General features: G+C 51.3%; 1 protein-coding gene across 1 annotated transcript in view; it reads left to right on the top strand.

Moving 5' to 3' along the window:
- STK24 (serine/threonine kinase 24) overlaps positions 1 to 23227 on the top strand; it is a 114697-nt gene that overhangs the window by 22458 nt on the left and 69012 nt on the right. The window lies entirely within an intron of this gene.

Raw genomic sequence — 23227 nt, forward strand, 5'->3', positions numbered from 1 at the left:
TCCGGCCTTTAGTTGAAATTGACCGTGTGCCTGTCGTCTGCCTTCCAGCCGCGCTATGCGTGTGGTTTTAGCAACGAAGGCTTCCGGTCAGACTGTAATGGGAACACGAGAACATTTGTTATATGCCAGTTCGAAAACTTTGAATATATTGTTCTCAGGGAAACTGTAGTATGTACACATTTGTCTCTTTTTTTACTGATGAACACTTGGGCCAGCAGAGGCAAGGAATGAGTAAGAAACGGACATGGGTTCGAACCCACCGGCATCTGGCCGTGGGCATCATCTTCTTTACGCTGTGGTTCTCCAGTGCGTTTGCCTCCTGGACTGCAGAGTGAGGGTTTTCTGTTGGGTTCTCAAGGGAGAAATTGGTGTCCAGCCCCACAAACGGCCTCACCTCCTCTGAGCGCTCTGCAGCCCACTCCTCGGTATGGAGAATAAACACCGTCTGGGATGGGTTTATTGGGGTATTTGATTGGATATGGGATTGAGGCTGTGGTACTGACGTATAGAGAAGGTGACTTGTACGTGTCCTGCATCTGTTCAGCTTGCACAGTTGGTAATAAGGCCAAGGTTTCTGGGTTGAGAGCTGAATATGTATGGGGGCCTTGCAGAGGAAGCAGTGATTTGCAATGAAAGATTCCCCCTTCCCCTCCTGCTTCCCCCTCCCCCGGGGCCTATCTGTGCAGGAGTCCGTGAAGAGGAGTCAGTACAAATACTGGGAAAACAACACAGCCCGCTCTCTGTTCACTTTAATTTAATTAAATTAATTTATTAATTTTAAAAGATTTTCTTTATTTATTTGACAGGGAGAGACACAGCGAGAGAGGGAACACAAGTAGGGGCAGTGGGAGAGGGAGAAGCAGGCTCCCCACTGAGCAGGGAGCCTGATGTGGGACTTGATCCCAGGATCCTGGGATCATGACCCGAGCCAAAGGTGGACGCCTAATGACGGAGACACCCAGGTGCCCCTCTCTGTTCACTTAAAAAAAAATGTATGATCTTTTCAATATTGTCTGTCTGTCTTTCTTTCTTTCTTTCTTTCTTTCTTTCTTTCTTTCTTTTTTTTAAAGCTGTCATTTATTTATTTGAGAGAGAGCACAAGCCGGGTTAGGGGCAGAGGGAGAGGGAGAAGCAGACTCTCCGATGAGCAGGGAGCCCAACACAGGGCTCAATCCCAGGACCCCGGGACCGTGACCTGAGCCGAGCGCACACGCTGAACTGACTGAGCCACCCAGTTGCCCCTAAATATTTTCAACATTAAAAAATCATGCCTTAACTAAGTCTAGGAAGAAGGGGGCAGAGGCGTTAGAGGGCCTCCGAGATCAAGGTGGGAATGACTCTAAAAGCGTTCCTGTGGCAATGTGAAGAGTTCTGCGTTTTGTCCCTTTCGGGTTGTGAAAACCCATCGTCTTCACTCTTTTTGAGCGGCTGTTTGATTCTCTGTCGACCCCTTTTTGGAAGCGAGAGGTAGGACTCTGACGTCCCGTGATGGAGGCTGTGCCACCTGTGTTGCTGGGATTGGAGGTAGGAAGACCTGTTGTGGGTGATAATTAGGAAGAGGAGCTGCCTGCCCGTCTTTGGGGTGGTGAAAGGAGGCCAAGGAGAAGGACGGCAGGTAGACACCGAGTTACTGAGGCCTTCGATCCCTGTGAGCGCTTGAGTTGGCCAGTGAGTGGAAGAAGGTCTCTGTTTGCCAGATTCTTGGCAAAATTGGTCACCTTGCAGCAATCTCCTCCATGTTCAGGCTTTTTGACAGATCTGATGATATTCGTTATTAAAAGAAAGCAAAACCAAAAATAACAGCAAGTCTTTTGTAAAATGAGTTACTCCGGTGTTTAACATGTAGTGGGAAGAAGGTCAGTAGGCCTTTGACAGCAGAGGGTCTATTTGTGTATGGCCCTCTGGGATCTGGGGTGTATCTGGTAGGAGAACCCGGTGTTGTGGGATGGGGTGATCAGGGCCCCGTGTGGGCCTGCCCTTTATCAGGTGTCCTTTAGAAAGGGGCATCGTACTCATCGCCCAGCCCCTCTACCAGCGTTATTTTGCCAGACCTTGTTCTCTGGCTGAAAGTGTGGATCCACATGTAATGAAACACGCTGTCCTTTAAACTGAATGATTTTGCACATTGAAACGATTTCTTTCATTCTTTGGTGAAACCTAGGATGACAAAGATTTTGAGTATTGAATCACATCCGTATCTTAAGAAATCCCTGTGATTTTTCCAATTTCTTTAAACTTCCATGTTTCCTTTTTAGCTTCAGAAGAAAATTTAAACGGGCTTAAAAATAAATGCAAATACAGCAGAAATTAAGTTTTTTTCCAGATGATTTATCTCTTAGTATTTTGGTTTTGTTTATTGGTTCTTTTTCTGGAGAGAATTGTTTAACAGAAATGCAGTAGTTACAGTGTTCGGTATAATACAGTTCAGGATATTTAATCTATTACAGAAGGACGTTTGCCGCTTTTAGCTTCTTGATCATTGTCCAGATTGATTTAGGGTAATGGATTAGAGATGTCTGAAAACTGACCTTTTGCAGCCAGAATGGTTTGAGCCAAGAATTTGGGACCATAAACTTAAGATCTTCCTGAAGTCAGTTTGGCCTTTAAAAAAAAAAAAGAGTCTTTCAGTGTATGTCGTGTTTGTATGTGTTCATTAAAATTGGAATGTGTTCTTTAATGTGTTCATAAAATGTGTTCATTAAAAATGGAAGTGTTGGGGCGCCTGGGTGGCCCAGTGGGTTAAAGCCTCTGCCTTCAGCTCAGGTCGTGGTCTCAGGGTCCTGGGATCGAGTCCCACATTGGACTCTCTGCTCCGCAGGGAGCCTGCTTCCCCCGTCCCCCCCGCCTGCCTCTTTGCCTATTTGTGATCTCTCTCTGTCAAATAAATAAATAAAATCTTTAAAAAAAAAATGGAAGTGTTACAGCTCTACTTTTTCTTAGTATAAATTTGTAAAATAAGCTCATTGGTAACATTTGGGAAAATGCAGAAAAAAAAAGGATTAAAAAACTCATAAATAACCACTTGTTATTATTTTAGTGTAAAATCCTTCTAAAGCAGTTTTCGGTGAATGTATGTTATGCACCTGCCCCCTCCACACACAGCAAAAATGGAACCTTCTGAATGTACCGTCCCATAATGTGCTTTTTCCTGTGAAACGCCGGACCACTTCTCCGCGTCAATGATTGATCATCATACAGAGCAGCTGCTTGGTATTTCATTGAACAGCTGCAGAGCAGTTCCTGAAACTAATCCTACATGGATATCTGCTTAGGTAGTTGCAACTTAAAAAAAGGAAAAAAGGAAAATGCCAATGACTATATGAATCTATATCCTTATCTAGTTATTTCCTTGGGATGCACTAGAAGTGGGAGTTTTATTTCCTGACTTTCAGTTTTAGGCACTGTTGGTGTGCGCACACGCACACGGAGTCCTTGTTGCTTCCGGAGCTCGTCCTTTCTGATCACTTGCATCTTTTTAGTCCTTCAGTTTTAGATGGTGTTTGTTCTCCGTCCTTTTTGTAGCAGTTTTTTCTGAGTTTTCTGCTTTTAACGTGATGTTTATTTGCATGGCTTTTATTATCTTCAACTGTGGTGGCTACTTTTGGCGGGGTGGGGGGGACTAAAACATGAGAGTGTCCTGATTTTAATTTAGGTTTTTTTTTTTAATTGAACTTAATTTAAAATTCCAGTCAGTTCTCCTGCAGTGTCAGGCTGGTTCCAGGTGTGTGATGCAGTGATGCAGCCTTCCAGACGCCACCCCTCTAGCTTCTCTGAGTCAAGAGGAAGTATTTGAAACCTTTCCCCTGTCCCTTGCGAAGTCCTCTGTAGGGATGACATGTCATTTTCCTTCAGCCCTTTGCTTGTTGTATTGCTTGTTCTGCCTGCTCTGCTGAGTGGCATTTCTGCACGGGTCCTCCCGGCTTAGGAGCACTCCGAGGGGCGGGTTCTGTCGGTCCCTGCCGTCTGCCCGGGACCAGGACTGGTGCAGGGACACGGGCGCTCCCCTGGACCACTTGCCCATCAGGTCCGCCAGGCCAGCGGTGAGCTCCCTCCTGCCTCCGCTTGCTCTTCCTTAGGGTGACTTGCCGCCCCCCGCGGTGGGCTTCTCTGCCTGGCTGGGGACATGAGGAGGGCCCTGCCACCCCAGAGTCCTGCCCACAGCCTCAGCCCCTGCCCTTCCTAGAGCATCTCATTTTTGGAGAAGCCGCTTCTTGCCGGGGCCCAGCGAGCCGGGGGTGGGGCCCTCCTCTGCCCACAGCTGGGCTCAGGAGTCACTGCATCGGGCAGGCAGTCTTCAGGGCTACGGCTGTTCCCTAGTTTCCTTGTAGATGGACTTTTCTTCTCCTTTCATCACCTCCAGTGTGGATCAGTGGAGAGAGGCGTAAACATGCCGTTCATTTGCCGACTTCCTCGGCGAGTCTCCTTGCGGTCTCTGTCGGCACGATCGTCAGCGTGATGGATGGGGAGTTAGTGCCCGAATGGTCACCCTTGGCCAGTCTGCCTTACGTGCTGTTCTCCTTGAGCAGAGGACTGAGGAGGATTCGGAGGAAAAGGAAGCTTTTGGGTTGTGTGGCGCTTATCTGGACCAGTCAGCTGTGCTGGAGACTGAGTCTCCCGGTGCCCGGTAGGGGATGGTTCGCTGCTGGGTGCAGCCCTTTAAAGGCGCGCCTGTTCGCCTGAAGCTTCCTTCCGCTGACGGTCTGGATGACATTTACTCTGGATGACATTCCCTCTCGCTGGTGGGAGGACAGTAGCTGGCGCGGCAGGAGCCCTGCGAGCCCCGGTGCTCCCAGGCCCTCACGCTCACCAGCTCCTCCCGACCCAGCCCGGCCCCACGTGCCAACTCTTGGGGGACAGGAGCAGGACAGCTTCCTTAAGGAGGGGACCTCCCAGAGGTTACCTCCCTGACTCCCTTCGGAGAACTGAGTACTGGAAAGAAGATAATTTTAAGGAGAAACTTACCATTGGCGCAGGGTCTGGAATCCTTTTGTGTCCGAAGCAGGTCCTTTTTGGGGCATCCTCTTTATTACCTCAGCACGGTATTTGGTATTTTCAGACTTCACCCTACGGGGGATGGCTGGCATTTCCTGTCACACTGGGGAGGTGCGTCAGTCAGTCAGTCAGTGGTGTCTTTGGGTGCTGGCTTAGGAGTGGAGAGCCGGCGGCTCTCTGCACTGTCCCCCTTTCTGTTGGCGCCCACGCCGCTCCGGGGCCTTGCCCACTCTCGCTGGGCTGCTGCTTCTGATCTGCCGGGAGTTAGGAACCTCCCTTAGAGTGTGGGTTGATCATGGGCCAGAATGTTCTGCGAGGGACTGAGGTCCCCTTCTGTGCAGAGCAGGGGACACGAATTCAGGGCTCAGTTCATGACCGTGACCTCTCTTTCTGTGCTTGGAGGCGGAAGGCTTCCTGCTTCCGGAGGGTTGAGGTTTCAAAACTATGACCTCTGAATCGGAGTTGGGTTACTATACTGGAACAGTTGTGCCAGCTTCCCTTAAATACAGGCACACTTCACGCAGCACTCCAGCCCGTGGGCCGGGGCAGGGGACGGGCGACTCTACTGCCTTATGCATTTGATTTGCCCTTCAAGTGTTTCGTTCTCTTTTTTGGGAATGCAACAGCTCTGTAGTGTCCTGGAGTAGGGAAGGATTTCACAGAAGCCGTAATCTTTGGGAGGGGTAACATGCCTGGCTGTTTCTTCTTACTCCGCGGGGAGCAGGGCCCAGGGCCCATCTTCCTTCTCATTTTACCCTTGCTGGCATTTTTGGTGACGTGGCTTTCCCTAACATACGAGTATTTCCCCTCCTCTGAGGGGATTTGCTACACAGAGGTGCTGGAGAAGCGAGGACCCTGGAAACGGAGTATGTATTCGTCTCAGCAGTGTGAGATTTAATGTGTACGTTCCTTAATCTGAAGTAGGTGAACTGTCTTGTATGCCGTTTCTGGGGTCTAAGTGGGTGTGAGGGATGACTGTGCTGTTGTGGAATTGAGCCTAGGATCTCTGAGGTCGGCTCGATTTTAGTTACCATCAGTAAAACACGGGGCAGGGACCAAGTTGGAACCATCCTGCTTACTGGTAGAGGTGGGTTTTTTTGACTGTGCAAAAGCTGATGTGTTGTTTTTATCAGACTCGTTGCCCTTACCTGGTAGACAGGAGAGAGTTGGCTGGAATGGGCCTTACTCAGCGGTATTTATTTCGGTTTGCACACCTTCCAGAAGGTTGCTCACTTAAGTCCCCATTTATAATATTTGAAAACAGCTGACCTACCGGTCTGTCCTGGGCTTGATGGAATGTGGGGCCAGAAATATGAAATCCTGCGAGTTGATGACCGCATCCCGAAAATAATGCAGTTTCGTGAATACCTTCGTTTTCAAGGTAGGGTAAGTAGCCTGCGAGGATTGGAGGAAATTAAATGATTTAATCTTTACCTCTTCAAAAGCCAGGGCAACCACAACACAAAGGTGAGGTGAATTGCCCAAGATCATTAAACAAATATGTGGTAGAGGCAAGATTTGAACCAGTTTGTCTCAAAAGCCCACACCCTTAACCACTACACTTCACACTTACACCATGAGGAAGTGTGTTTTATTTCTCTGTTTAACAGCAGATGCTGGTGTCACTTAAACGAGGGAAGGCAGGACATGCATGAATTCTAGGTAGTGTGGAATATGGTAAGCAATTTGTTTGTACTCCTGCATTATTTTTGTCACAGTACTGGCTGAGAAAAGAAAAACCTTACATTTCAAAGCAAGCTTAACGAGTTCTTCCTTAATAACTATGGTCTGTGGAGACATCGTCTTCTCGGGTTCTGTTCATGACGGACAAAATGGCGCAGAGCACAGGCGAGTCCAAAGCCTATCTTACCGCTTTGCTCGCTGTTTTTAATCCTCCTGGGACAGTATCTTCTGTATTTATTAAATTGTTTGCTTCTAAGTAAAAAATAAATCTTCCCTGAAAGAAGTTGAGAATTTATTTTAGATTAGAACGTAATTTCTTTGAACCTTCACCTTTTCTGAATCTGATGCTAAAAGCATGCTCTGCTCTACTCACATCCCAGGAGTTTTCATAATAATGCCACAAGGAAAACAGAAGAAAACCACTTTTTCTTTCCACGCCCTGAGCAGACACCCCCGCTGTGCTTCCTGAGTAGGGGCTCAGGATACATCCAGAGGTGTTGGGGTTGCTTGTGAGTGGCCTGACGCTTCATGGACACTCTTGCTCTGTGGCCTGACTTGGCCTTTGTGTTTGGGGGCAGGTGGGTTGGAAGAGTTGTCAGGGATGTGAAGTTTTGGTGAATCAGGAAGCTATGGAAAAACACAAAACTTTCTTGTTTTCGGAAAAAAATCACTCCATGGACACCACAGCCGGGTGTTCTGCGAGAGGATGAGGTAAGATGGAGTGAGTGGAGTCTGTCCTTGTAGGTCTCACGGTCGTTTGGGGGGACACAGATGAATATAGGAGTGCAATGTGGGATTTTTTTTTTCTTTGAAATACTTCTGTGGTTTACTATCCATACTGCAAAATGTACTCCCCGGGGTGTATAATTCAGCGATTTTTAGGGACTTTACCAAGTGGTGCAGCCCTCACTGTCAGTCGGTTTAGAACGTGTTCATCCCCCAGTGGGACTCCTCATGCTCATGGACAGTCAGCCTCTGTCCCCCCAGCCCCAGTCCCCTCTGTCTCCATCACTTGGCCTCTTCTGGACACTTCATATAAATGAATTCATCCAGTCTGTGGGGTCTTGTGACCGTCTCCTTTGACATAGCATGTTTTTGAGGTTTGTAATGTGGCCTGTGTGAGTAGCTTGGTCCCTTTTGCTGCTGAATACTGTCCCATTGTAGGGATGTGCCTCATTTCGTCTGTCCGTCCACCAGCTGACGAACATCTAAGTTGTCCCCAGTGTTTGGCTACCGTGAATAATACTGCTGCGTGTGTCTTTGTGCGAACGCTTGGGGTTCCAGTTCTCGTGGGAGTAGAACTGCTGGGTCATACGGTGGTCTTCTGTTTAATTTTTTCAGAAACTGCCAAACTGCTTCATGAAGTGGCCATGCCGTTTTACATCCCACCAGCAGTTTACCGTAGGAAGGGGCAACATATATTTAATAGATTAAATAGATTTACCACTGCTTCCAATATAACATGGATACTGTTCCATCAATATGGCAAAACGGAGAAAAACAACCTAACAGCAAAAGAAGTGGTTTCATTCCTTACCCTCCAGGAGCCATCTCAGGCTTGGTGCCATCGTCACCCACCGTCAAAGAGGTGCGTGCTGCTGAGCACCATGATTGGAGTGAATAGGATGGAAATTGAGAACAGCGTGCCCAGTGGTCTGCGGGCCGAGTGCATGTAAACGACTTGTCCTTTCCGTTCTGTTTGGTGGCTGTCAGGGGCTGTGGAATATAACCGTGTGTGTCAGTTTCAGTTACTAAAGCCTTCCTCTCAGTCCTCGCCAGCCCTGGGTTCCTGCGTCTCCTCACTTGATTTTCCTTCTGGTAGTGTCCGGAAGTCGTGACAGCCTTCGGTACCTTTCCTGAGGTTTTCCTGAGGTTTCCCCCCTCCAGCTGTGGGGGAGGGACTGAGAGGAGCTTGGGGGCTTGGGTGGCAGGCGCGCCCCTCCTTGAGCCGCTCATGATCCCGGCACAGGGAGTGTGTCTGTCTTGTGTGAGTGTGTGTGTGTGTGTGTGTGTGTGTGTAAGACACAGGACAGGAGGAGGAGAGGAAGGGTCCTGAGAGGGGCAGAAAGTAAGGCGAGCTAACAGGTGTCCTCTGGAGCCGAAGGTCAACTTAAGGTGGGGATAAAGGGACAAGGGATGTGAAATACCACCTGGGCCGAACACTTCGCTTTCGAGCCCAACGCTGTTTAGTTTAATTATAACCTGAAGTCTGGTGTGGTCCTCAGTAAGGAGGTTCTGGAAGTGATGAGAATTTGCGGAGGCCCTGTGGGTTAGTGATACTGATGAGAGTGACAGAAAGCCAGCGTCTGCTGTGATGCGGGTCAGATCTGCAGGGGAGGGTCTGCTGGCCCTGAACTGGAGCTGAACCTTGAACTGCGGAGTGGAGGGACAATGCCGGTAACTCACACAGCCAGTGCCGGGCAGGGCCCTTGGCACCGATGAACTCATCTGACCTCCCACCACCCTCAATGCAGGTGCTTTATGTTGTCCTCATGGGCGGAAGAGGGAACAGAGGTCCCCAGCCACTCGGGATCTTATCCGGGGTTCCTTGTCAGAGCCAGAATCCGATGCAGGCAGTCAGGCTGCAGGGTGTGTTAACCGCCGTTCGGTCCAGAGGCAGTGGAAATGGACCCACAAGAGGACTAGAAATAGTCTTGCTCCTTTTTGCTTCCTGTTTAACTTTTCCCACCAGGGAGCGCAGAGCTTCCTGCCTGGAAGCCACTGATGGTCTCAGCCGAGAGCAGGCGAGCTGGATCCAAGCCACTGGCTCGTAGCGTGTGAGGCTGGGGACCTGGGCACGTGTCACCTGGTTCTCTGATCCAGGAGGGTCTGTCTGCCGGCCCTCTGCTGAGAGATCGGCTTTGGCCTCAAGACTGGGCCCTGCAGTGGATGTTTATTGATGTATTACTGGGCCGCCTTACTCCCGTCCCTTCTGTACAGCTGGGTGGGGGAGGTGATACGAACTGATGGCACCGTTCAAGGCAGGGCGTGCCCTGGACCAGAGGGAGAGCTGGCCTGGGCTGGAGACATCTCACCCCTGCTTGAACCTGGTTGTGTTTGCTATTAGAGAGCGCTGGAAGATAAGTAGATCTTCCCCCTTCTAAAGAGTCATACCCGGGAGCATTGTTCTGACCGGAACCCTGCCCTGGGGCCAGGGTCCAGAAAGCTTTCTATCACTGGCACCAGCTGTAGCCTGGTCCATGTGAGGCGGGTTTTTAGGGGTCACAGTGTAGGGTAGTAGGACTTCGGCTTTAGAGCTAAACGCTGTGCCTTCTGGCATTGTGTCCCCATGGAAGTAACAGACTTTGCTGGCCTCCATCTTCTCCCCTATAGGAGTGTCTTCTTCCGAGGGCTGGGTGAGATGATGGAGATGAGGGTTGGGTTGGGAAACTGGAGGGCCAGAGAAGGGGCATGGCGGGGTCTGTTGCTCGCTTCTGCCGAGGGATGCCTGGCAGTGACTTCTGAGGTCCCAGACGGCTCCTGTCCTGCGCTGGGCACTGGTCCTGGGTCCCTTTGGTGGGATCAGGCAGCCTCACCAGCATGGCAGGTGGGGGACAGAGTCTACTCTCTTGGTGGCCTGGCCTGGGGATGGGCAGACTTCAGCTGCCCGTGGCGCACTTTGTCAGCTCATGAGCTAAGACGGTTTTTCCAGTCGTAAAGAGTTGTTCAAAGAAGGAGAAGAGGAATGAGCCATGGAGACTGGCGGACGCAGCTGAGGTGTTGGCTGTCTGCTCCCGGAGAGGTTTGCTGCCCTTGCTTGAGCACACGTCACATAGGCCTCAGCCCTCCCGAGCATCACCCAGGACAGCCGACCTGGTGCTTGTCTTCCTGGCCGGGAGGGGTGGCAGGACCTCTGAGCAGTGTGAGACGGGCCACCCTCCACCCCAGGAGAGAGGAGCGCTCTGTGATACCCTCGGTTCCCTGGTGGGCGGGAGGCAGGTTTCCTGCTTGGGCCAAATCAGCCTTGCTCATTGCCTTGGCAATTTTATTTCGTCTGTTTTCTCCTTAATGCCTCTAAAAGCTGAGGATTTTCAGGTAAAGGAAATGTGATCATTGATTGAAATATAAATACACCTAAACTGTTTGGTCTGCCTTTTGGAATAGTCCGAATCAGAGCTTTCTGATACTTGCTACTGTAAGCTTTTGTCAGATACGGGAAGGCGAGTTCACCTGCAGGGAACGGGGGGGGGGGGGGCAGGGGTCATCCGATTGTGCTCCTTCTGCTGATGGTGGCTTTCCGTTGTGATACCCGAGGGCACACCTTGCCTGCTGGGTTCCTCCCCCCAGCCGTCCTGCAGAGCGCGCAGCTTACAAGCACTTCCCACACAGAGGCTGACCCTTGATGATAGATAGTGGGGCTGAGCCCTCTGATTGGCTGCAGGGGCCTGCGTGCCTGTGACTTACCTTGACAGTACCCAGGTGCCCACAGCTGCCTCACGAGGGTCATGTTCGCGTTCTCCTGCTGTGGCTCTGAGGTCTGGAAAGGCCCAGTTAGGAAGACCGCCTTGCACAGAGCCTTTGAGTGGGGGGGCTCTGGAAGTGTTTGTCAGTGCTTACTGTAGGGTATAGTCCAAAGCTCTTCCAGGGCATGCGTGTATCTGTGGCGGCGGGGGGGGGGGGGTTAATAAAGGAGGTGGCAGCGTTCATTTCTCTGGGAGCTCTTTCATCTATTTGGAATGCATTCTGTGTTCTTTATCACGGGCTTGACCAACAGAACTGGCCTGGTTTCGGCCTTCGCCTGGGTGTCTGGGGCTGCTCATCATCCCGGAGACACCGCAGGCCTTCCTGTGTCAGCGGCGAGCCTTCCGTGGAAGAAAAGGGTGCCCAGCAACCCCTACGGGGGCTTAGAGGGCTTGACTTCGTGCAGCCTCTGGGGCCCAGAAGCTCATTCCTGCTGTGACTTGCACTGTTTGTGACCTTAGGCGAGTCAGAGCTCCAGGCCCGGGTGTCCTCCTCCCTGTGCTGTCAGTGGGTGGTGAGGGCACTTGAGGCTTTGGCACCGAGCAGGCAGGCAGAGCCTTAGAACCATTTGCTTGGTGTGTGCTGAGAGAGCTTGCAGCCAAGGGACGGTCCTTGCAGCCCGGGCCCTCTCCCTCCCTGGCCCTCGGGTCCCCGCTCTCTCTCCTTCTCTCGCTGGAGCAGCTTTTCCCTGAGCTCTGATGGCACAGAGCTGCAGACGCTGGTTTCCTGTAAGGTAGTGTGCGCGGGTGTGTGTGTGTGCGTGTGTGTGTGTGTGTGTGTGTTATTAGAGACTGAGGCCGAAACAGGGAATTCAGCTAGGTGGGGAAGTAATTTTTTTTCTCTTAATTATAATGTTTTTCTAAAAAACTTGTATTTGTGAGTTTAAAGCGTAAGCAGTTTCTACCAAACACATCCCATTAAAGATAGTAGGTCCTGGGGCGCCTGGGTGGCTCAGTGGGTTAAAGCTACTCTACCTTCAGCTCAGGTCATGATCCCAGGGTCCTGGGATTGAGCCCCGCATTGAGCTCTCTGCTCAGCCGGGAGCCTGCTCCCCCCACCCCCCATCTCTACCTGCCTCTGCCTACTTGTGATCTCTTTCTCTGTCAAATAAATAAATAAAATCTTAAAAAAAAAAAAAAAGGATAGTAGATCCTGGTATAAGGATTCCCTAAAGCTCCTGCCGGTGTGTGTCTGCAGGTCTAGACATCCACATTCATAGGGTTTCACATCTCTTTTTCTCAAAAAAAATTTTTTTTCTTGCCAAATACTGTAGAGTATTTGCTGAGTTTCTTCTAGATTATGGGGCCGTTGTGGTGTTGAACCTAAGTGTACAGTATGGGGGAAATGCATTGGCCAAGCCAGACTGTGGGGTGGGCACGTTGGAAGGGCTTCAGAGAGCTCAGGTGGGGAAGCCGGGGCTGCTGCTGAGGGCAGGAGGTGCTGTGCTCGGGAGCCAGGCCCAGCGTGTCCCCTGTGCTGGCCCGTGGATTGACTGCAATGGGGAGAGCAGATTTCTCTATAGACCCCGGACTTCGGCCTCGCATTACAAATTGATCTTCCATCGGTTGTGAGGAATGAGGCATTTCTTTCTTTTGAGGATTGGGAAACTGTTCTTTGAGCTAATAGACGCCATTTGCTATTTGAAGGTGCTTGTATGGTAAATAAAAGTTTTTATTTTGGAGACTTTGAATTAACCAACTTAATACACAAAACACCCTTTGGGGCTCGAGGCGGAGAGCAGGCTTGCAAGGTCAGTGAGTTACCAGGAGGCTGAAGTTAGTGGAGGCCGCAGGGGAAGGAGGTAGAGAAGATTGAAAGGCTGAGCCTCGGGGAGATACCCCAGCCCGAATGACGTCCGTCCTCGCTAATGTGATTCCTTCCCAAGTGGAGAAAAGCAGGTGAGCGGGAGAAAAGTTCTCAAGGCGTTACTGTGGAGCAGTCTCCTGCGCTTGACTGCTGGTTCTCAACCTTGGTTGCCCGGTGGAACCTTCTAGAGACTCAAAATAACACTGATGCTGGGGGGTCCCCCTCCCCAGAGCTTTGGATTTCATGGTCCAGGGTGATTGTGGTGTGTAGCCCCGGTTGAGAACCACTCCCCGTGGGGTGGGGTGGCAGAACCACTCCCCGTGGGGCGGCAGCCGGTAGAGCTGCTGGTCTTTGTTGCTCCCTCCCCCGCAGGCTGTCCTGGCCCCGTGCTCTGGTTGCTGTGGCTCTCGCTCAGTGCCGAAGGAGGCCATTGCCATCTTGGGGATGGCATATGCCATTGGGTGGTTAGTTCTTCAAGCCACAACTCATGAGTGCCATTTGTGCTGTTGAGGGTGTAGGCCGACTAGGTAGGACACTGTCCTGCACATCTGTCCTGCGTCCTAAAGAGGAGCCCTCGTGTCCTAAATCAGCATTTGGTGTGAGGGCCAAAGCCCTGACCTTAGACTTCCTGCTGAGTGCGAGTGAGGAGCTCAGGGTTCCCCTGTTGTGTTTAGGTCAAAATGTGTCTACTGTTGGCTGCGGGGTGGGGGGAACCCCAGTGATCTGACCAGGGGAGATGTGCTGAATTGTGACGATTCAGTTCCCTGAAAGCAGGACACCCCTTCCCAGAAGTGTGCCGGGGGCTTTCCAGGCAAGGGTGGAGGCCAGGGGTGTACCACGAAATTTCTTCACTGTGTCCACTCCCAGAACTGTAGGGGGTCCAGACATGGCAAGGAATTCTGGGAAAATACTCATGGAAAGGGATCTGAGTTTTTTGGGGTCTTTTTTGGGGGAGGTTATAGATATTATAGTGGCTTTGTATGTATATAATCTTGTATGTATTTCATTAAAAGTTCAGCTTTTTTTTTTTTTTTTTTAAAGATGGGTAGGCATGGGAGAGATCCCAATAAAGAGTGAACTTTCAACTTGTTAGGATGGGAAAAAGCTTTTACAGGTTCATGGGCTTGATTAGACAAATCCCATCTTACTTTCAGTGCAGAATGCCTCCTCTTGAAATGTAACGATTACATTAATCTGATGAGATGGGTGTTCAGGGCATTTTATTTGCCAGTAATTAGTTCTAAGATATTTATGAGAAGAATAATTTATACTAAAAAAAAACAGGAATGTGGGGAGCCTGGGTGGCCCAGAGGCTTAAGTAGCTGACTTTTGATTTCAGCTCAGGTCATGATGTCAGGGTCTTGGGGTAGAGCCCTGTGTTGGGCTCCACGATCAGTCGGAGGCTGCACAGGATTCTCTCTCTCCCTCTCTGCCCTTCCTTCCTCTCTCTCTAAAATAAGTAAATAAATCAATCTTTTTTAAAAAACAAGAGTATTAAGCCATACTTTATAATTACAATAGTCTTTAAATCTGTCTTTGGGGGCGCCTGGGTGGCTCAGTGGGTTAAAGCCTCTGCCTTTGGCTCAGGTCATGATCTCAGGGTCCTGGGATTGAGCCCCACATCGGGCTCTCTGCTCAGTGGGGAGCCTGCTTCCTTCTCTCTCTCTTTCTGCTTGCCTCTCTGCTTATTTGTGATCTCTCTCTATGTCAAATAAATAAATAAAATCTTTAAAAAAATTCCTCTTTGGGACCACGTTGCATTGTTATAAATGGTATGTTTTCAGTAACTGTTTTGGCCAGTGTTTCAGTGATTTCTAAAAATGTCTCCAAAACTAAGTGCTATTTTATTTTATTTATTTATTTATTTATTTGACAGATCACAAGTATGCAAAGAAGCGGGGGTGGGGGATGGGGAGCAGGCCCCCTGCTGAGCAGAGAGCCCGATGCAGGGCAGAGCTCGATCCCAAGACCCTGAGATCATGACCTGAGCTGAAGGCAGGGGCTTAACCCAGGCGCCCCACTAAGTGCTATTTTACAGATGACCTCACCTGTTCTCTGATGTGCTTGCTGAGTGCATGCCCGCTCTAGCAAAGGTAACAAGTCAGTGCCAATGCCTCACTTTTTCTCTTTCTCTGAGGCTAATTGGATCCTCTGACACATCTATAAAGTAAATAAATACTGGAAGCATCATTGTTCTATTTCACTGAGAAGTTAAGGAGTTGCTCAAAGTCACGGGGCAGTTTTGCCACGGTGGTGGGGGGTGCGGGGGGACGACAATGTGGATCTTTTGATGCTTCTGTGTTCTTGTATTTTGCTGTCACAGCTTGGGAGGCGAGGAGGGACATGCTTAAACTTTACTCTTTTTTTTTTTTTTTTAAGATTTATTTATTTATTTATTTAACACAGAGATAGAGGAAGCATGTGTGCTCACAAGCAGGGGGAGTGGTAGGCAGAGGGAGAAGCAGGCTCCCCTGGGATCCTGGATCCAGGACCCTGGAATATGACCTGAGCCCAGGGCAGGTGCACCCAGGTGCCCTACTCTTTTTTTTTTTTTTGTAAGAAGGCTCTAAGCCCAGTGTGGAGCCCAATGCGGGGCTTGAACTCACAGCCCTGCTGAGATCAAGAATCAGTTGCTTACCCAAATGTGACATGCTCAGACTTTGGAAGTAGATGGCCATGGGTTTGGGTTCAGGATGTGTCACATACCCTGTGTCCTTCAACAAATCAGCATGACCGCTGCCAGCTGGAGGGGATCTGTCCTTCTGAGCGGGCATCTGTCATTTTTCTTAGGGCTTCATTCTGCCCTAGGGCACATCTGAGACCAAAGAGTTTGATGGTCTCCAACTGCAGTTTTCCCCTACCTTGTGAAATGGGGAAGGCCAGGAGTTGTGGGTCTCTGGCTTCTCTCCGGGTGTCAGGATGTAGCTGCCGTGTGTGTTCCAGTCTTCAGCTTGTTTTGCCAGTCAAACTGAGGTTCAAGTTTCTGCTCAGGAGGTTTTAATAGGATGTCTCCTTCACAAACTAACTAAAACTTTTTTTGGAGAGGGTTTTGTTGTTGTTGTTGTTGTTTTATTATTTTAGAAAAAGAGAGTGAGCACAAGTGGGGCAGGGGAGGAGGGAGAGAATCTCAAGCAGACTCCTCACCAAACGCGGAGCCTGTTGTGGGGCTGATCCCACTACCCTGAGATCGTGACCTGAGCCGAAACCAGGATCGGAGGCTCAACTGACTGATTCACCCAGGCATCTCTAAGATTGTGTTTGTGTTTGGGAACCACATGGGCCTCTTGATAAGCTGCTTAGGTGTGCTGTGTCCCCACCCACCAGGCAGTGCCTTTGCATCTTTCCTTCTTGGCCATAATTCTCCTTTTCCATTTAAAGTTGCTTGTGCTCATCTAACCTTGAATCTCTCTCAGACTGTCTGCACGGCCGAGCCTACCTTCTGTGTCCATTTTAAGGGATGGAGTAGTCAGCACTTACGGGGAGCGGAAGGTCTTCAGAAAGTTCTTGCTGTTTATAATTCTTAGCATCATTTCTTAGACCTCAGAGCCTTTTACTTGGAGGAGGGGCTGACTGGGGCTCAGTGCTCTCTCTGGAAACCGCGTGCTAGAATGCTGCTTGGTGGCCTTGACCCTCTCACCTCCCTGGTTGGTGGTTCGTTGACCTCCACTACACGTGACCTCCACAGGGCTGGCCTCCGCACCTCAGGAGTTTTGCAGACGTTTCCTTCCCGCTTTCTGGTGATGCTCCCTCAAGCCTCCTAGAATCTCCCTCGTTCCTTTCCTGAGGGAGGAAAGGCCTCATTGTTTTGGTTGATTTTAGGGTAGTGCAGTGGCGTGTGCATTGGTTTGTGAGTTAGGTGATTTTGGGTTTACGTCTGTCTCCAATCAAGGGAAAGGCTTTTAAGAAACTACTGAGTCATGACCAAGCACTGTCGGAAAGGGCAGCTCAGTGTTAACGACGAAGAACTACAACAGAAGCAGTTTTCCTTATGTTCCTTTATCTCTTGAGCATCCTGAAAATGTACTGTTTGCCCATTTTACAGATGTAGAAACAGATTTGGGAGTTTCAGTAACTTGCTATGAATTTGGCAGAGCAGAGATCTGAGCTCATGTGTTTGGACTCCCAAGTGCTCGGGCCCCCTAGAAACTATAGTTTTTGGCAGGTAATTTAAGCATCAAGAGGGATAGTTTTGAGTAACTGTCCAGTAGTTTATTTTGGGTCTCATCTCTCCAGATCTTAGGTAGCTGCTGCCCCAAATGAGAGATTGTGCATGAGAGCCGAGCAGCTGACACTGGTTCTGTTCTTAGGCCTTGCCTCCACTTTCCTGGTCTCCTTCCTGTAATGCTCTGGATGTGGGCTGGGTTTTTGTTTTCGGTTGTTTGAATATGTCTTCTGCTTTCCTTCTTGGAAAGGGGCGTCTGCTTGAGATTCTCTCCGTTCTTTCCTTTTGAGGGAAATCTGGATGCTGTCTTGCTGCTCACCTCTTTGCTGGTTAGGTTGGCGAGATTATAAGATTCATTCCTCAGTGATCGCAATCTCAAGAGGGAAAACAGCCTGTAAAAATGTTAATATGGTTTTCCTCCCACCGCGTGGGTGTGCTCCTGGAACCAGGAGACTGGAGCCACTGCCTTTGCTCAAGGGAGTGGTCAGGTTTGAGTGTCATTAAGCAGTAAATGGGAATTTCCCCCCCAGGAGCCTTGAAATAAGGGTGATCTCTTTGGTTGCAGAAGAAAGGGGGTGTGGGACACACAGTTGAGATTGGTCTTTTTTTTTTTCTTTTAAGAATTTTTAATAACTTTAAGTACTATAAGACTTGCAAGAAGTTGCAGAAAACGCTGTGTAGTTCCTATGTGCCCTTCCCCTAGCATTCCCCAATGATAGCCTCTCGCGCTGTAAAAACCAGGAAACCGATGTTGCCACGATGCTGGTGACTTAGCTGCAGACCTAATTCAGGCCAGACTCGCCAGTTTTTGCCCGTAGTTTTTGGGGGGTGTGGTTGGGATGCAGTACTGTTCCACTGTCATGAAAAATCTGCCTGTCACCTCTTACCCAGCATCCCTTCCCCCAGCAGCCCCGCAGCTGTTCTCCGTCACTCTTAATTCTGTCACTTCAGGAATGTTCTATAAATGGAACCGTACACTCTACAACCCCTGGTGCTCGTAGACTGTTGAGAAGGTGGGTGACGGGAGAGTCAGTAGGGGTGTTGGAAAGTGGGATCAGGAAGGAGCCCCGGGGTTTTGGTTCGCAGGGGGCATCTGGGACTTCAGTAGAGATGATGTGTTGCCTGCAGGTGTTCTCAGCAGTGAAGGAAAACCATGGGCTTTAAGGTTAAGCGGGAGCCCACTGACAGGGTTTAGGAAGGTCCGACAGTGGGTCAGTTGGAGGCACAGCTGCTGTGGGGTCAGGCGGGGGGACGGGGGATCGCATGGAGAGACATTCCAGAAGAATGATGGCCACAGTCGGGCGGTTGGGATAGGAGAGGAATTAGGATGTTGGAATCCGCTGCTGTGGAAATGGCAGACAGGAGGGCTAGTAGCACTGGGACACGGGCTGGGAGAGCTGGGCAGGTATGAGGGTAAGGGACGGCGAGCGGCCAGGGCGGAGGCGTGCGGGTGGTGGGGCTGCCCTGGCTGGCACATGGGTCTCCTGGCTGGGTGCCCGTCTGCTGCACGGGTGGTGGCTGCCTGGGGTGCTGCCCGGGGGTAGGGGTTTTGAGGCCGAGCGCCTCGCTGGGAGGACAGATCTGGGTTGGTGAGTGGATGCTTGCCTGGTTCCGAGGTGGGGATGGGGCACACCTGCCACCGCCTCCCCCTCCCCATCCCCCTCTCTGTTGCTGCAGGGACAGGAATGTGATAAGTAGCAAGTGTTCGAACATATCAAACTTGGCTCCTTTCTCTTCTCAGAGAGAAACAAAGAGCAAAGGTTGGCTTTAACCCAGAGTGGGGTAGTATGGCGTGGCCAGAGCGGGACGGCTAAAGCCAAGGAGCTTTGAAAGTTGATTAGTAATGCCAAATGCATTTTTCATTGCCAGAAACGATCCAAAGAAAACAGTAATAGCTATTCAAGTTTAAAAATATAAAATACTTGTCATCCTAGAACTATTTTAATGAATTCTCTCAAGGGATTATGAAATACACTGAATTGTTGCAGAAGCCTGAGCTCCAGGAGCGCGCAGCTTAGCCCTTTCTCTGAGCTTTGGAGGGGAGCGGGTCACTCTGCACGTGGATTTTCTTCCCAAAGAGATCCCGACGGTGCAGGTGGGCCTGTCCTCGCTGTGCCGCGTGGCGTGGGACACTACTTCTGCTGTGCACGTGTCCATTTCCTGTGGCCGGGGCTTCTAGGAGATCCCAGGCGCTAGGGTAGCCGGTCACCCCGAAACTTCTGTATCTTACTCAGCGAGAGGCTTGTGTGCTGCTGTTGATTTTGGATTCACCGGTGGGGGCGGGGGCGGGGGGGCGGGCTTTCCCTGACTTCTCATCTCTCCCACAGTCCTTGAGCCCTGGAGGTTTTCCAGGCTCGTGGGGTCGGGGCTCAGGAGCTTTTCCAGAGCCCAGACTTGTGCCTGAGCCCTGCCCCTGAGGGAGTGCATCTGCCATTTATTCTGGTCAGTTCTGAGGGATCCCGACCTTAATATGATTAGGTCTAACAAATGCTCCGGTCTCCCTAGATCTTGTAATTAACAGTAAACAGGATAATGTGTGAGTGCGTAGGAAGGTCCAGAGTGTAGCCAGGGTTTAATGAGACGGGCAGCCTGGTGGTATTAGGGAGAAGGGGTGATGAATGTGGGAGGATAGCACCCGGAAGTGGAATCCACATGTCCTTTCCCGGACTTTCTGGACATAGCCGGTGGTGGTTCTGCTAGAACTGGAGAGCCGTGACTAGAGATGAGCCCTCCGTGTTGGAGGGCCTTTGGGGCAGACATCGGATGGTCCGTGTGTCACCTGGCGCCATGAGAAGGCGCTAGGTGCCCACTCCTTAGTGCTTTTCCTGGAGGCACTGTTGTTTTCGTCCCCATGACCCTTCTCCCAAAGGAGGAAACGGAAGTTTACAGGTGTTGAGTAGCATATGGGGCCCTATTGCATAGTAAACATATAAACGCCATCCAAACTCTTGCATCATGAGAAACCTCTTCCTCCTCCAGCTCAGAATGAGGCTCTCCAGGCCAGCAGTGGGAGTGGGAATTTGGACTTGGGGGGCCTGAGTGGTATTTCTGAGGGTCGAGTCCAGGACCTGTAGGGTGGTGAGAGCACCCCACCTCCGGCTCTCCCCCCGCCACGCCTTGATCCAGGAGAGGTGAACGTTGGCAGGAGGGTCCTGACCTTCCCTTGCTTCCGAGAAGGCTGAGGGGCTGCGTGTCCTGACTCCTTCCTGGGATCTGGCTGGGGCTCCAGTTCTGTCTGGCAGGTGGGATGTGGGGGTGAGACGCCAGCAAGCCTTTCTCACCTGGGAAGATGGCCAGTGCTTAGTTCAGCATTAACCAACCTACCTACCTTCCTTCCTTCGCCGGGGGTGGGGGGGTGGCACAGAAGGTGAGAGAGAGAATTTTAAGCGTGGGGCTTGATTTCATGACCCTGAGATCATGACCTGAGCCCAAATCAGGAGTCAGACACTTAATCCGAGGAGCCACTTAGGTGCTCCCAGCATAAACCGTTTTGGAGAGAAAAGCCTCAGGATGGTGGTCAGAACGGCCCCCGTTCTACCAAGGGGATCTGCTTTGCCTGTGGCATAGATTCCGACAGGCGAATGCTGAAGCTGCTTTCTGAACGAGGTCATGGTTGGCACTGAGTCTCTCATGGCTGTGGGGCTGCACGGCCTGATAATGACTTGCCAAAGGGCAAGGGACCCTGCTTGTTTAGTCCCCTGTTGTCACTGTATTAGCAGATGTCTCCCTCCATGCCAGGGACAGTCTGCAGCCCGGTTCCAGCTGCTGACACAGGGGCAGAGTGTGGGGACTGACATGCCACACTCGAGCAGATGCAATAGCAAGCAGTGGCCGCCAGCTGCACGGTACAGGCTGCAGGAGAGGGCTTTGGAGGAGAGGGTCCAAGCAGTCGTGTGAGCAGCTGGGTCTTCCATCAGGCCAGAGGGAAATTGGGCAGTTGATTAAAATGAAACACTCCGGGGCGCCTGGGTGGCTCAGTGGGTTAAGCCTCTGTCTTCGGCTCAGGTCATGATCCCAGCGTCCTGGGATCGATCCCCGCATCGGGCTCTCTGCTCAGCAGGGAGCCTGCTTCCCCCTCTCTCTCTGCCTGCCTCTCTGCCTACTTGTGATCTCTCTCTGTCAAATAAATAAAATCTTTAAAAAAAAAAAAAAAAAAGAAACCACTAGAGTAGAGAATGTCTGTCTGCCCCTCCCGCCCCCACGATGGACACGTTTCTCTGGCAGTGATGTGTGATTTCTGTTAAACTGGTTGCCTGTTCTTGTCTAACTTCTTCCCAGAGCATCGTGGCCTGAAACATTGATGATGGAATGTGGCTCATGATTCCTGGGTTGACTAGGGTTTCTCTGCAGGTCCTTCCTGGGCTCGTTCACGTGCCTGTGGTCAGCAGGAGGAGTGCTGGCTGTCTGCCCTGGGCCCCAGGGTGTGTCTGGTGTCTTGGTTCTTCCCTGTGTGACCTCTCCAGCAGGCTAGCCCGGGCCCCCTTTTGTGCCAATGGATGCATTCCAAAACGTCAGAGACAGATGCTGCAGGCAGGGCCTCTTAAGGTTTAACCTTGGCAAGAGCACAACGCCCTAGGAAATCCAAAGGCCAGCCTGATTCAGGCCACCTCTGGGTGGGAGCAAGGGGCACAGTGGCTTTGGGGTGTGGACGTAAGGCGATGGAGTTGTTACTGTAATAATCTCCCCGCCTGCCTGCTGTCCCCAAGGATCCGTGTCCTTTACAGCTGAAGGATATATGGATCTCCTGTTTTTTCCCTTCCCGGGTGGCACAGCATCGACCTTGGAGTCTGTGCTCTGCCAGCCTCTGCCGGCGATGGTCCCGGGGGGGCCACCAGGTTGTAGCTCACAGATCTGGCTTCTCTTCATTCAGGGAGCTAAGGCTTGAAAAGACACCCCCCAAAACAAGCAACCAAACCAGCATGGCGGGGTGGGAACACGGTGACTGCAGCAGCTGGGCCTGTTTCAAGAATGGGGGGAGGGAGGGGCGTGTAGCAGCGAACAGGTCCTGGGCAGCTCCGAGGTCCGGCCCTGCCCCGGGCAGCAGGCTCCTTCTCAGCGTCAGCCGTGGTGTCCGTCGTGGTGGTGAGTAACCAGCCCACTGAAACCTGGAGGTTTCCAGTAGCAAATTGCTCCCTCTCGTGCGTCGGTGGCTGCCCAGGAGGCTGGGCTGGCCTTGGCTGGGGGCTGTCACGCGGCTGCGATGAGCTCGGTGAGCCGGTAGTGGGGCCGAGGCTGGGAGGTTGAGGGTCACCTGAGCTGTGGTTCTCGCAGGGGCTGAGTGGGTCCCTCCTATGTGTTCAGTCCCAGTCTCCTCAGCCCTTTTGGGGCCTAGGTTTAGAAGTCCCCACGTTCTGTTGGCCAGAGCCTATGTCAGGATCTGCCCAGATTTAGGGGGTGGGGACGCAGACTCTTGCTGGGAGGAGGGCCAGTCACTTTGCAAAGGGGGGGTATGGTCCTAGAGCGAGGCGGTTCATTGGGGTTATCCTGGTACCAGGCTCCCTGCTCTCCTCTCCGACACTGTGGGAATGTGGATACACTTTTGTTGGCTTCATTTTCTATTAATTCTCAAAAAGGAATGCCACTGTCTTTTCTTAGTCTGGGGGGGGGGGGGACAGTTAACAGAGGGTGTCAGGTCAGCTGACCTAAAACAGCTGTATCTTAGCGGCATGTCAGCCTGTCAAGGCTGCTTCGCTTCTGTCCCCGGGTCTCCCGAGCAGTGGTTCTCACAGTGTGGTCCCTGGACCCGTGGCATCTGCATCACCTGGTTGCTCTCTGGTGCTTGGGGGCCGCACACCACATTTGCTGAACCAGAAGTTCCGGGGCTGGGGCCAGGCAGTCTGCGTTCCAACAAGCCTGCCCAAGCCTGCGGGTCATTCCGAGGCCACAGAGGCCGTTTCTGCCAGTTCAGGAGGCTCTTCCTACCGCTCCGTTAGCCTTGCAAGCTGGTGGGCCGCGTTCCTCACTCCCCCTTCCCTGGGCTCTCAGCTCCTCTGAATTAGGATATTCTTTGTAGACTCTACCCTGGAGGGTGTGTGTCGGTGTGAGGCTGGGGCTTTCTTCCTGCTCAGGGGACATTTGTTGGCCATCAGTCATCGTGTCCAGGGACATGGGTCAGGAGTTAAA

Source organism: Lontra canadensis, unplaced genomic scaffold, assembly GCF_010015895.1.
Source record: "Lontra canadensis isolate GAN:19392208 unplaced genomic scaffold, GSC_riverotter_1.0 scaffold26, whole genome shotgun sequence".
Classification (NCBI taxonomy): domain Eukaryota; kingdom Metazoa; phylum Chordata; class Mammalia; order Carnivora; family Mustelidae; genus Lontra; species Lontra canadensis.